At 46.0% G+C, this 13,243-nt stretch overlaps 2 non-coding genes across 2 annotated transcripts; both read left to right on the top strand.

Annotated features, from left to right (window-relative positions):
* The first annotated feature begins 3,548 nt into the window (after positions 1-3,548).
* Positions 3,549-3,620, top strand: TRNAD-GUC (transfer RNA aspartic acid (anticodon GUC)). The gene has a single exon. It is a non-coding gene; the product is annotated as a tRNA-Asp (tRNA).
* Positions 3,621-9,158: 5,538 nt separating this feature from the next.
* TRNAD-GUC (transfer RNA aspartic acid (anticodon GUC)) lies at positions 9,159-9,230 on the top strand. Its single transcript has one exon. It is a non-coding gene; the product is annotated as a tRNA-Asp (tRNA).
* Positions 9,231-13,243: the final 4,013 nt, after the last annotated feature.

Genomic DNA, 13,243 nt, shown 5'->3' with positions numbered 1-13,243 from the left:
TGCTACGTGTGATTATATACGGTTTTCTTTTATGCCTACCTTTCCCACTTATTAACAATGGATTTGAAGAGGGGAATACGAGTTGCTACTATTAATGTACGCGGCCTCGCTTCAAGACGGAGGCAGTACCAGCTCAGCCGACTATGCGTTGAAAATGAACTCGAAATTATAGCTATACAAGAGACGAAAGTTGAAAGCGAGGAGCAAACAAACAAAATGGTAACACCTTTCAGAACATATTATAACATATGCACATGTCACGCTATCGGCACGTCTGGTGGATGCGCTGTCTTGGTTCGAAGGGGTATTGGTATAAATGAAGATATGGTTACTGTGAGCGAAAGTGGGCGTTTTATTGTTCTTGATTTTTCTTTTAATGGATCACAATGGAGGATTATATGTGTGTATGCGCCAAATGATATCAATGAAAGATGTCGTTTTTTCTCGAATCTAGAAGAGTACCTTCGTTGTGACAAGTACATCATCTTTCTTGGTGACTTTAATTGTGTGTGTCATGCAGAAGATCGTGCTAAACGTAAATTCCCGCAGGACAAGAGTGCAGTGATATTGAACACCTTAGTAAATGACTACTACCTAGAAGACGTTGGTCGCCTTTTGGCCAGTACTTTGCAGCCGCAATTTACACACTATCAACGAGATAGCCAAGCACGACTTGACAGAGCTTACATCTCGTTAGATCTTGTGCCTCTATGCGATAACTATGTCGTGAAGCCGGCGTCCTTTAGCGATCACAGTATAGTGTGGTTTGCACTTGGTGCCAAGCCAAAAAAGCCGCGGTTCGATTGGGCACTTTGGAAATTCAACGAAAAACACTTAAGTGATGACAAATTTATAAACGATGTAAAGCACGAAATTCAAAGCATGTTGAGTAATGAGAGTGTACCTTGGGCAGAAGTATGGGAAGACATTAAGGTTCGCGTGAAAATGGTTGCGATTGAAGTAGGAACTCTTAGAAGACACAATGAAAAAATGAAAGAAAATGAGCTCCAGAAGGAACTAAATTATCTGATTTCTATGGACAGTGCGGAACCTGGAAAATTTAGTGATGAAATCAGAACAGTTAAAAACGCGATGGAAGCTATTGACACGGAAAAATATAGAGCAGCAGTTATTCGGGCGCGGACGGAATGACTGTGGGTTGATGGAACGCCGAACAAACGCGCCATTGCCGATGAAAAGAGGTACGCAAGGAAAAATGAAATAAGACAGATTAATTATCCGGATGAGGTTACTTCCGACTCGAATATGATTGAACAGGCCTTTACTGAACACTACCGCAAGTTGTTCGGCGTCCCAATCCACGTGGGAGCTGAATTTGAAGCAAGTTTCGTGAATTTTATGCCGCGCGTTGATGACGACGTAAAAGCCAGTCTCGAGGAACCGATCAGCGTCCGAGAAATAGAACACGCGATCGAAGAACTTCCTGCAGGCAAATCACCGGGTCCCGATGGCTTAGGAGCCGCCTTTTATAAGGCATTTGCACCTGGGCTTGCTCAAGTGTTGGAGCATGTATACTCTGAGGCACATAAATATAAGCGACTGCCACCTTCTTTCAGAAGTGCACACATGGTTTTAATACCGAAAACAGATGACCACAAGGCGCTTTTATCGGTTGGGTCATACAGGCCAATTAGCCTTACAAATAACGATTATAAAATACTCATGAAGGTATTGGCAAAGAGACTTCAAACAGTCATTACAAATCTTGTCGGTCCGCATCAAACTTGCGGCATAAAAGGCCGCACTATTACTACAAACAGCCACGTAGCGCGAAGCGTTCTAGAGTGTTGCGACGTCTTCGCTAGACGCGTCGCTTTGTTGCAACTCGACCTGGCGAAAGCCTTCGACCGTGTGTCCCACGATGCTCTTCTTCTTGTTTTGGAATATGTTAACGTAGGGAAAGTAATCTTAGATGGCGTCAAAATGGCCTACGACCAATGCACGACACAGATTATAATTAATAAGTCCCTCAGCGAGAAGCTGTCACTCAGATCTTCCCTTAGACAAGGGTGTCCACTAAGTCCATTGCTTTTTGCATTGTACCTCGAGCCTTTCTGTTTTGCAGTGATGCGCAATGAAAACGTCCGAGGATTTCGGCTAAAGCTTTCTGAAGTCAAGGTACTGGCATACGCTGATGACATCGCAGTCTTCTGCGAGGATCGTGATAGCGTACTTGAAGTTGTACATCTTGTAAAGAAGTACTGTGAACAATCTGGGTCCCAGATCAATTGGCAAAAAAGCATCGGTATATGGCACGGTCATTGGGACATTATACCAGCTCACTTTGCAAACATCCGGTGGTCAACAACGCCAACTAAGTACTTGGGTGTGCCGCTCGAGCACTATAATGATACCGCACAGTACTGGTCCGATGAAGCTGATAGAATGAGTGAAAAATCAAAGGGTTGGCTTGGCCGAGATTTGTCAATGTTTAGTCGTGCATCTGTGTGCAATCTCTTTTTAGTAGCGAAAGTGTGGTATATTATGCAAGTGTTATCAATGTGTCGTTCAAGTGTGCAAAAAATGCATCGTGTATTTGCCGTATTCATATGGGCTTCCAGTTGGGAGAGGATAAGCAGAACCAATTTGTTTCGTTCAGCTCGAAGTGGTGGGCTAGGTCTGTCGCATTTGTTTATCAGACAAATTGTGTCGCGTTTTCTTTTTTTTCGGGATCAGAGAAATGATTTTCTACGCACAGTAATTCAAGTTCGTTTGGGAAAAGCACTGCCGCAATATGTTGTAACGACCAGTGATGTGAAGGGAGGAAGTATTAGGGGATATCTGCGCGAAGTGGTTGATTCACTTCGTATGTTGCGGGTGCGGTTTTCAATGGAATATCTGTGCTCTGTGACAAGAAAAACACTGTATAAAGACTTAGTTGATACAATGTTGCCAATACCATTGTACAGGTCTGTAAACTGGGGAGGCCAAGGAGATGATGTACTGAAACGGGTGAAAAAAATGCCAGTTAGACCCTCTCAAAAAACGTTTTTCTTTAAGCTACACACAAACACGTTACCCGTAAAAACATGGTTAGACGAAAAAGGAATATATGTGCCATGGACAGTAAACTGCTTACTTTGTAGAAAGCCAGAGACCATTGAACACGTTTTCATCGATTGCTGGGACCCAACATTTCATTGGGATATCTTACAACGTACACTTAAAAAAGAACTACCGATCACACCTCTTGGTATTCGATATTTGCCAACCGATAACGAAGGAGGAGTTCCGTACGATATGTTTATGCTCCTTGGCCTCCACAGTCTGTGGAAAACGAGAATGGCAGTGCGACACTCGGATGTCGATACCCGTCCGACGAGAATAAACTTCATCGAAAGTGTCGCGTATATTCGGGCAATATATCGTGCCCAGAGTGAGCCCCCCGAGTGGGTGGCTATTCTTGATGAACTGATCAAGCTGAAGCGATTTTAATATATAATGTTAGCCAAAGTGTGGTTGACATGTTTTAGCATTTGAATGTGTTCTTGGTTTGTGCTGCAAACAGGCAATAAAGAAAAAAAAAATACTCGTTAGTATAGTGGTCAGTATCCCCGCCTGTCACGCGGGAGACCGGGGTTCGATTCCCCGACGGGGAGTGTTTTTTTTTTTCTACTGCTCCTCTATTTTAGGCACACGTAGCTGCGCCAACGACACTTATCCTCAGTATCGGGCTGTGTCTTTCGCACGATTGAGAGTAAGGTTGTTGCGAAACACTTTTACGCTTTCATTCCCATCGTGTAAGAGTGCATTAGCGAACGCTACCTATGCCTCCATCCACTCCGCGTTCGGCTTTCTAGGAGGAAGGACGCGTGATGGCTCGCTCCGTGCGAGGTTCTTTGGCGGCCGCCGTTGGCCGCGGTGACAGGTTTTCTTCTGCACCCTCGGATTATAGGATGTTGCTGCCAACATTGCCTTCAGGCGAGAGCATGCAGCAGTGCGTTTTTTTGCACGGGGACCTGGCAAGAAGACCATATCGGCTGGAAGATTTTCGCGAGCCATTGGAGGAAGCTGGCATCATCAAGAACATCACGGGTATTGGAGCCTACCAGATGAATCACGTCTGGCTAGTCAAGTTGCGCAGCAAGGTGGACAAGGATGCTCTCGTGAAAACGGGTGGACTTCAAGTCAAGGGCGGCTTCTGCGCCGTCATTGACCTCGTCCAACAAGACGTCACCGTGAAAGTGCACTGGGTCGACTTTGCTGTCCAAAGTGAGAGCTTTCGGCAAGCGTTGAGTAGCTTTGGTGACGTTCTTGACGTGTAGAATGACAACTGGTCCGTCACCGGTTTTGAACATGCGACGTCCACGACGAGAGTCGTGCGAATGAGACTTAAGGAAGGTGTTTAGCTTGATGACCTGCCTCATCTTTTCAAGTTAGGAAGTGGCACTGTACTTCTTGTGGCTCCGGGCCGGTCCCCGCTATGTTCGAGGTGCCGCAGGCAAGGACACATTCGACGGGACTGCCAGACGCCACGTTGTGGTGTGGGCCGGGCGTTCGGACACGAAAGCAATGATTGTGCAAGGAGCTACGCTAGAGTAACTAAAACGGTTCTCCCTACAGAAGAAGACCAAGAGAATATAATGGACGCGGAGGAGGCCGAAAAGTCTGCCCCGAACAGCAACACCAAGGAACGTGAAGACAAGGCCCGGGAGACGGACGCCGAGAAAGCTGGAGGGACGACACCTGACAGCCGCGATTTGAGGAAGGCAACTGAGGAACGTGCCGAAATAGGCGACACGCAAGAGCCACTGCTCTTAAGTCAAGCAAGTGAAGAGGAAGACATGAGCGACAGCACCGAGATCACTACGGCCGAAGATCAAGCAGATGTTACGGGGGCGACCGCGGCACGCGGGAAGCGTCCCAGAACAGGCATTCTGAAGCTGACGGAGGACAGCACCGAACGCAAGGTCAAACGCCTGGAGCGTCAGTGGCATCGCGTTGCTGGCGCCAAGGGTAAAAAATATGTCTCCGAAGTCCGGTCGGCGCCTTCGTCGCCGGTTCGGGGTCAGGGACGCGACAAGTAATACCCCGGTATTCCCACTGCAGGGTAGAGCCACGGTAAGCGTTTTACTGGTGGTTCGCGCTTACAATCACCATGATTAGTATACCTGCACCATTACGCGTCGGTGCGTTCAATGTGCGGGGTCTAGGGGCTAGTCGCTAGCAATATCAGGTCAAACGCATAATGCAAGAAAGAGACCTAGATTTGCTTGCGGTCCAGGAGACTAAGGTTAGCAGAGAGGAAGCGACCGAAGGCTTGGTAGCAAAATTTTCTTTAAGGTACAATGTATGCGTGAGCCATGCGGTGGGAACATCAGCCGGGTGTGTATTGTTTGTTAAAAATTCAATTGGCATTGTCGTTGAAACGGTTACAAGTTGCTTGCAAGGACGTTTCGTTTTGTGCGATCTTTCTTGCGGGGAAGCGAAATTTAGATTTGTTTGTGTCTATGCACCTACAAAGCCGCATGAAAGATGTCTGTTCTTTCGCGAATTGAGTATGTTTTTTGATTGTGAGAGGTGCTTGAATGTGTTGGGTGACTACAATTGTGTCCTTAATCAGGAAGACCGTTCAACCACTGCTAGTGTAAATGATGAAAGTGCTGTGTATCTTAAAGAATGCGTGAGCAAGTTCTCTTTAAATGATGTGGCACAGTTCGCAAGAGGTGGAAGTCGCCAGCATTTCACTCACTTTCAAGGCACCAGCCATGTACGACTAGATCGAGTGTATGTGTGTTCGGAGATTGCGCCTTTTTGTCAGAACTACGATGTTGATGCCGTTTCTTTCAGTGATCATTGTTTAGTGACCTTCGAGATCGGCCAAAAGCAAAAAATGAAACTTGAATGGGAAAGGTGGACATTGAACGCCAAGCTTATCAGGGATGACGTGTTCATAGATAAAACAAAAAAAAGAAATAGAGCAGTTTTTTAATGACACACTACGCAGTGCCGCAGAGAAATGGGAGTTATCTAAACAAAGGGTAACATTGAACGCAATAGAAAGAGGTGGGTATATGAAGTATCAGGCTCAAGAACATGAACAAGGTCTGCGGCAGGAGCTCGAAGACTTGGTGCGAATCGAAACAGCTAATCCGGGTTTGGTGACGCAAGAACTGCAAGTCATTAAAAGAAAACTAGAAAGCTTAGAGGAGGATAAATACAGAGGTGCAATTATACGTGCACGTGCTGAAAAATATCTCGCGGGGGAAGTACCAACAAAGCGAGCTATATCAGATGAAAAGGCGTACGCTCGAGGAAATGAAATATTGGAAATAGAATATAATGGTAAGATATCCAAAGAACAGAAAGTTATCATGACGGCATTTGAAAGTTACTATAGAGAATTGTTTGCTTGTCGTGAGCCGAAGGTGCCGGTCTACGAGGATGACTTTTTGGCAGAAATGTCGAGGCTAGGCAAAGAGGAAACGAATTTATTAGAAATGAATATAAGTATCGAAGAGATTGAGAGGGCTATTGAGGAACTAAGCTCGGGCAAATCTCCCGGTCCGGATGGGATTACCGCGACATTTTACAAGGCGTTCAAGACGGATATGGCAATAGCATTGCTTGAAGTGTTTTCAGAGGCACTCGACCGGGGGTCTCTACCTCCATCGTTCAATCGTGCGCACACAGTACTAATCCCAAAAGGCAAATATAGAAGTACGTTACTTAATGTAACAGGATACAAGCCAATCACGTTGACAAATGTAGACTACAAGGTTTTCATGAAAGTTCTTGCAGCAAGGCTGCCGGGAGTTATACGGAAGTTAGTTGGGCCGCATCAGACATGCGGCATCAGGGGTAGGAAAATATTTACAAATATTCATACAGCTAGGAGCATTTTAGAATATTGCGATAGCACTCTCCTCAAGGTAGCGATGCTGCAAATAGATCTAGCTAAGGCTTTTGACATGGTACCACATAGTGTTCTCTTTTTATTAATTAATTATGCAGGACTTGGTTCCATCATCTGAAAAGGCTTCAAAATGGCATATCGAAGCTCAGGTACCAATTTAATTGTTAATGGTGAACTCTCACAACGCATACAAGTACTCTCTTCTGTTCGACAGGGTTGTCCGTTAAGTCCTTTACTTCTTGCTTTATTTTTGGAGCCGCTCTGTAGAAAAATAGCTAATAGCACACAAATCAGGGGTTTTAAGATACAGTCCTGTGAAGTACGTGTTCTTGCTTATGCCGATGACGTTGCCCTATTTGCTGAAGATAGGGAGCGTGTTAGCGCACTATTAAGAATTACTGAAAGGTTTTGCGAGAAAAAGCGGTAGTGAAATCAATAAGCAAAAGTGCATTGCTCTCTGGCATGGTCACTGGAGTGCCACGCCCGGTGTTTTTGAAAATATCCGGTGGCTCACGACACCTAGCACTTACCTGGGGGTGCCTTTGGATGGGTATCATGAGAACGAGTCACTCTGGTTCGGAAAAACGGATGAAATGCGTGCGATGGCCGAAGCATGGGGTGGCCGCGAATTGTCGATTTTTGCACGTGCCACAGTTTGTAACGTTTTTCTCGCTGCGAAAATTATGTATCTTCTGCAGGCACTGTATTGTACACGTAAGCACACTCAAAAATTTCACCGAATCTTTGCCACGTTTATCTGGTGTTCTACGTGGGAGCGAACATCAAGGACAAATTTGTTTCGTCGAGTAAAGAAAGGTGGTCTGTCGGTGTGCCCCTTGTTTCTTCAGCAAGTTGTATCACGTTTCATATTGATAAGCGACGAAAGAGACCCGTTTTTGTGCAGTTTTTTTTTCAAACCATGTTAGCAGTTTCTATGCCTGATTTTTTTTGTTCCTTCAGGTATACCCAAACGATAACATGGGCCCCGGGACACGAGGGTGTTACTGGGAACCTCCATGCAGATGAGGCGGCTCGAGGTTTTACTAATTGCCGAGCTGTCCATGGCAACATGGTGGAGGACCCGACACCCATCGATCCAAGTTATAGAGCGATCTTGCAACACTACAGGGAAATCAGAAGGCTCTACCCAGCCCCGCATAGGAACCTTTCAGCCATGGACTCAGCGACGTTACGCAGGCTCCAAACAGACACATACATAAACCTACATAAATTGCACATATACTACCCAACAGCATACAAGGACATATGCCCGTGGTGTGGGAGCACACCAACGCTCTACCACATCACATGGGAGTGCACAGCTCACACAGAAGAACAAGAAGATAATAACACGAGAGCGAGGTGGGAGGCATTGCTATCCAGCTCCGCCCTCGGGGATCAGCTCAGGCTCGTCCGCAGGGCAGAAAGGATGGCGAGGGCCAGCGGTGCCTTGGAATAGGGGCCCGACCACACGGCGTTACCCCATTTTAGGGGCAACGAAGTTCTTTCTACGAATAAAGTTTTGTTCTTCTTCTTCAGCCATTGGCCCTCATTACACAATTTCAAGGTTCTTGCGTGAAGTTGTAACGTCCTATCGTTTCCTTAGGGCGCGATTCTCTCTTGAATACCTCTCCAATGTAAAAAGAAAGCGTCTTGTGAAGGATCTCATTGAAAGTGTGTTCCCTGTTCCATTGTATCGGTTAATGTTTCAAGAAGGGCCTGGGCAAGACGTACTTAAGAGGGTTAAAAATATGTGGATACCGGCAAACGTTAAAACATTCTTCTTCAAGCTTCACACGGGAACCTTGCCTGTTAAAACCTGGTTGGAGGAAAGAGGAATGTATGTGCCATGGGGAAGCAGATGCTTTCTGTGCAACAAAGCTGAAACGATCGAACATGTTTCCATTGATTGTAATAATGCCATATTCTTTTGGGATATATTACAGAGAACGGTAAAGATAGACCTACCCCTCAATCCACATGGCATTCGTTTTTTACCACCTGAACACGATTTTGAGCAGATGGATGTCATCTTTTTACTTGGAATGCACGCAGTCTGGAGTAGTCTGTTGGCATATAGACATTGTGATGTTAAAGGCCGCACTGTGTATGAATATTTTGTGGAAATGGTTGTGAAGGTACATGACGTGTACAAGACGAAGGACTGTGATGAAGCTGTGGTGTCAATGCTTGACACTTTGACACATATAAAACGAGTGTGATCTATGATCGCAAACTCTTTTGAAGCTTGTAGCCAAGCTGGAAATAAAGAAAAAAAATCTCCTCGTTAGTATAGTGGCCAGTATCTCCGCCTGTCACGCGGGAGACCGGGGTTCGATTCCCCGACGGGGAGTGTTTTTTTTTTTTTTTACTGCTCCTCTATTTTAGGCACACGTAGCTGCGCCAACGACATTTATCCTCAGTATCGGGCTGTGTCTTTCGCACGATTAAGAGTAAGGTTGCCCCACGGAATCAGTTTTCTGCCAGTATAAGACGGCGAAGGTTTCCCGTACGACCTTATCATACTTACGGGCCTCCACTGTTTATGGCGCGCAAGAATGGTGGGTTACCATTGTGACCAGGATGCCCGACCGGCGCGTCTGTACTTTTGTGAATCCATGCAATGTTATGTGGAAGTGCAGAAGTTGAAACAGCCTGTTCCTGAGTGGCTGTCGAGGGTTGAACCCCCTTACAGCACTAAAGGAATTTTAATCCGACAACGTCGTGCCACAGTAGCAGATGGCAACGAATGTAAATATTACTGTTCTTTGTTCCGTTTGTGTATTCATTCCTTTTTGCTTCCTTGGTCTTTGTTTATATCATTTAGGAATTTGTGTTGTGATATGTCGAGGACTGGCAGTAAAGAAAAAAAAGATTGAGAGTAAGGTTGTTGCGAAACACTTTTACGCTTTCATTCCCATCGTGTATAGAGTGCATTAGCGAACGCTACCTATGCCTCTTCGTTAGTATCTTTTTTTCTTTATTGCCTGGCTGTGGTACATAGTTTCATAAGAGGCCACGCTCACCAAAACAAATACAAAGGTACAATATACATTTTCTCTATGTGCACATATTCAACCAGCATTGTGCTGGCTCAGTCTAATCAAAATTCGCGCAATGCTACCGACGGTTCTACTCTTGGGAGCCACTCCGGTGTTTCCGCTGCCGCTTTATGGATAGCGACAAACCAGTGCATGTTTTCCCTGAAATACATTCGTGCAGGCTGCGCATCTTTATCGACATGGTATCATGCCATTCTCGCTCGCCAGATACAATGGAGGCCCAAGAGCATAATAAAATCAAAATCCTCATTATCTATGCTTAAGTAATGAATGCCATACGGGTCTAGTGGAAATTCTTTCTTTAGTGTCCTCTGCAATACATCCCAGAAAAACACGCCTTCCCAACAGATTAAAAAAACATGATCTATTGTCTCTGGCTGCTTGCAAATTAAACAGTGCGTTCCCCACGGTAAATAAACTCCTTTTCTCTCCAAAAACTTCTTAACTGGTAACGTTTCCGTGTGTAATTTGAAAAAGAAGGTTTTGGTTCTTGGCGGGACCTGCATTTTCTTTACTCTCTTTAAAACATCGCTGCTTGGGCCTCCTCCGTACAAGGACCTGTACAATGGCACTGGAAAAAGTACATCGCACAAAGCACAGTACAGTTTCTTTTTGTTCACACCGGACAGGTAATCATTCGAGAAGCGCACTGAAAGAAATCGGACACTCGATACAACTTCATTGTAAAACCCTCGAATCCCTCCCGAAAACTCTTCGGTTGAAACCACATACTCTGGCAGCCGTCTACTCAGCCTCATTTCACATACCGTGCGCAAGAAAGGGTCAGTTGCGTCCCTAAAGAACAAGAACCGGTTTACCAACTGCCGTACAAAGAGATGGCCCAATCCCAGTCCCCCGTCTTTTACCCGCCGGAACAAGTTGGTCCGGCTGCAGCGCTCCCATTCCGACGCCCAGACAAAGACGGCGAAAATCCTGTGTAGCTTCTGAACATTTGACCGTGAACAGTGCAATACTTGCATTACGTACCAAAGCTTGGTGATAAAGAAAAGGTTACAAACGGTGGCTCTGGCAAAAATAGAAAGGTTAGTGCCTTTCTACTTCTCAGCTCTCTCCCGTGTGTCTTTGACCTGCCCTTTCCAGTACTGCTCGCTATCACGATAGGCATCGAGCGGGACGCCCAAGTACTTGCCTGGTGTCGTCACCCAATGCACGCTTGCAAAAAGATCTGGCTTCGTTGGCCACGATCCATGCCACAGCCCGAGGCACTCCGACCAGTTAACTCCACTACCAGTAACATGGATAAATTTATGGTATAGTGGCCAGTATCCCCGCCTGTCACGCGGTAGACCGGGGTTCGATTCCCCGACGGGGAGTTTTTTTTTTTTTTTTTACTGCTCCTCTATTTTAGGCACACGTAGCTGCGCCAACGACACTTATCCTCAGTATCGGGCCGTGTCTTCCGCACGATTGAGAGTAAGGTTGTTGCGAAACACTTTTACGCTTTCATTCCCATCGTGTAGAGTGTGCATTAGCGAACGCTACCTATGCCTCCTCGTTAGTATATATAGCACTACCACAGTACATTGTATCCTCTTTTTGTGCACCGCATGTAGCGGCAAAAGGATTTTTGAAAGAAGTTGTTTATGCTGCTCGTTTTCTTGAAGTGCATTTTTCTAGGGATTATTTGTTATCAGTAAGCAAAAAACAATTGTATAAGGGTTTATTGATGTGCTATGCCCTGTACCTTTTGTGGGGATGCGCGACTCTCACGCATCCCCTGATATGCTGTTTTCCCGCACGGCTCGCGTGGCCTGGCGCCCGCGGTCTTCGGAGTGGTACAAGCGCGGTGCGAGAGATGGCGCGAGTGTCGCGCCGCGGCGGGGTTACTCGGGCGCCGAGCGACAAGGCGCGTCCTCTTTGGTTCGAGATCGTCGGCGGGCGCGGACGTCCGCGCGGGAGCCGTCCGATGCTTCTGCGAGACTGTCTCGCGTGGCCGCCTTCGAACGTGCAACGATTCGCGTGACTGTACACGCGAACGACCAGGCGTTGGGATCCAGCATGGGGCGAACATATTCGCTCGCTATCCGGTCACTCGGTGAGTCAGACTTCTAGATTTGTCGCGCGCCCATCGGCATGTTTTGTGGATAGCCACTCGGCTAGCAGGCATTGATCTATGAAAGGTGCAATAAATGCCCTTGTGATTGTTTGCACTACTGTGTTGACGTTCCTTTGTCCCAAGGGTACGGAGGAGAAACCCCACCTATCTCCCACACTTTATATCGTGCAAAGTATGCATTATGACCCGAACAGGATGTATTGAAACGTGTTAAAGAAATGCCTATTAGAGCGTCAACTAAAACATTTTTCTTCTTACAGCACAGTGGCACGCTCCCTGTTAAACCATGGTTAAAAGAAAAAGGTATCTATCCGCCTTGGGGTGTAAATTGTATGGCATGTAAGAAGCCAGAAACAATTGAACATATTTTCTTAGATTCCTCTGATACAATTTTCTTGTGGGACGTTCTACAGAGGATGCTTAAAAAGGATTTTCCGCTAACGCCATTCGGAATTCGGTTCTTGCCATTTGCGCAAACAGGGGACGTGCCATATGATGTTATGATGTTGGTTACAATGCACAGTGTCTGGAAAACAAGAATGGATTTCAGACACGAGCATGTGGATCCCAAGCGAGCCAAGATATATTTTGCGGAAAATATTTCATATGTTAGAGATGTGTTAAAGGCTCCTAACGAGCTACCTGAATGGTTGCTCATAATCGAAAAGTTATTGGAGCTTAAACCTTGCTAACCAAGCTACACGGCACGAGCTGAAAGTCCCGTTTTCAGTATGTATCGACATGTGTCCAGTTATGTTGAATTCAGTGTTTCGAATTCTTGTGTGACGTATAATTGACGAAATCCGGAAATAAAGAAAAAAAAATCCTCGTTAGTATAGTGGCCAGTATCCCCGCCTGTCACGCGGGAGACCGGGGTTCGATTGCCCGACGGGGAGTTTTTTTTTTTTTTTACTGCTCCTCTATTTTAGGCACACGTAGCTGCGCCAACGACACTTATCCTCAGTATCGGGCCGTGTCTTCCGCACGATTGAGAGTAAGGTTGTTGCGAAACACTTTTACGCTTTCATTCCCATCGTGTAGAGTGTGCATTAGCGAACGCTACCTATGCCTCCTCGTTAGTATATATAGCACTACCACAGTACATTGTATCCTCTTTTTGTGCACCGCATGTAGCGGCAAAAGGATTTTTGAAAGAAGTTGTTTATGCTGCTCGTTTTCTTGAAGTGCATTTTTCTAGGGATTATTCAGAGGATCAGAGGACACAGA

The sequence above is a fragment of the Dermacentor andersoni genome, chromosome 4 (genome assembly GCF_023375885.2).
Source record: "Dermacentor andersoni chromosome 4, qqDerAnde1_hic_scaffold, whole genome shotgun sequence".
NCBI lineage: Eukaryota > Metazoa > Arthropoda > Arachnida > Ixodida > Ixodidae > Dermacentor > Dermacentor andersoni.
This window is presented reverse-complemented; position numbering and strand designations above follow the sequence as displayed.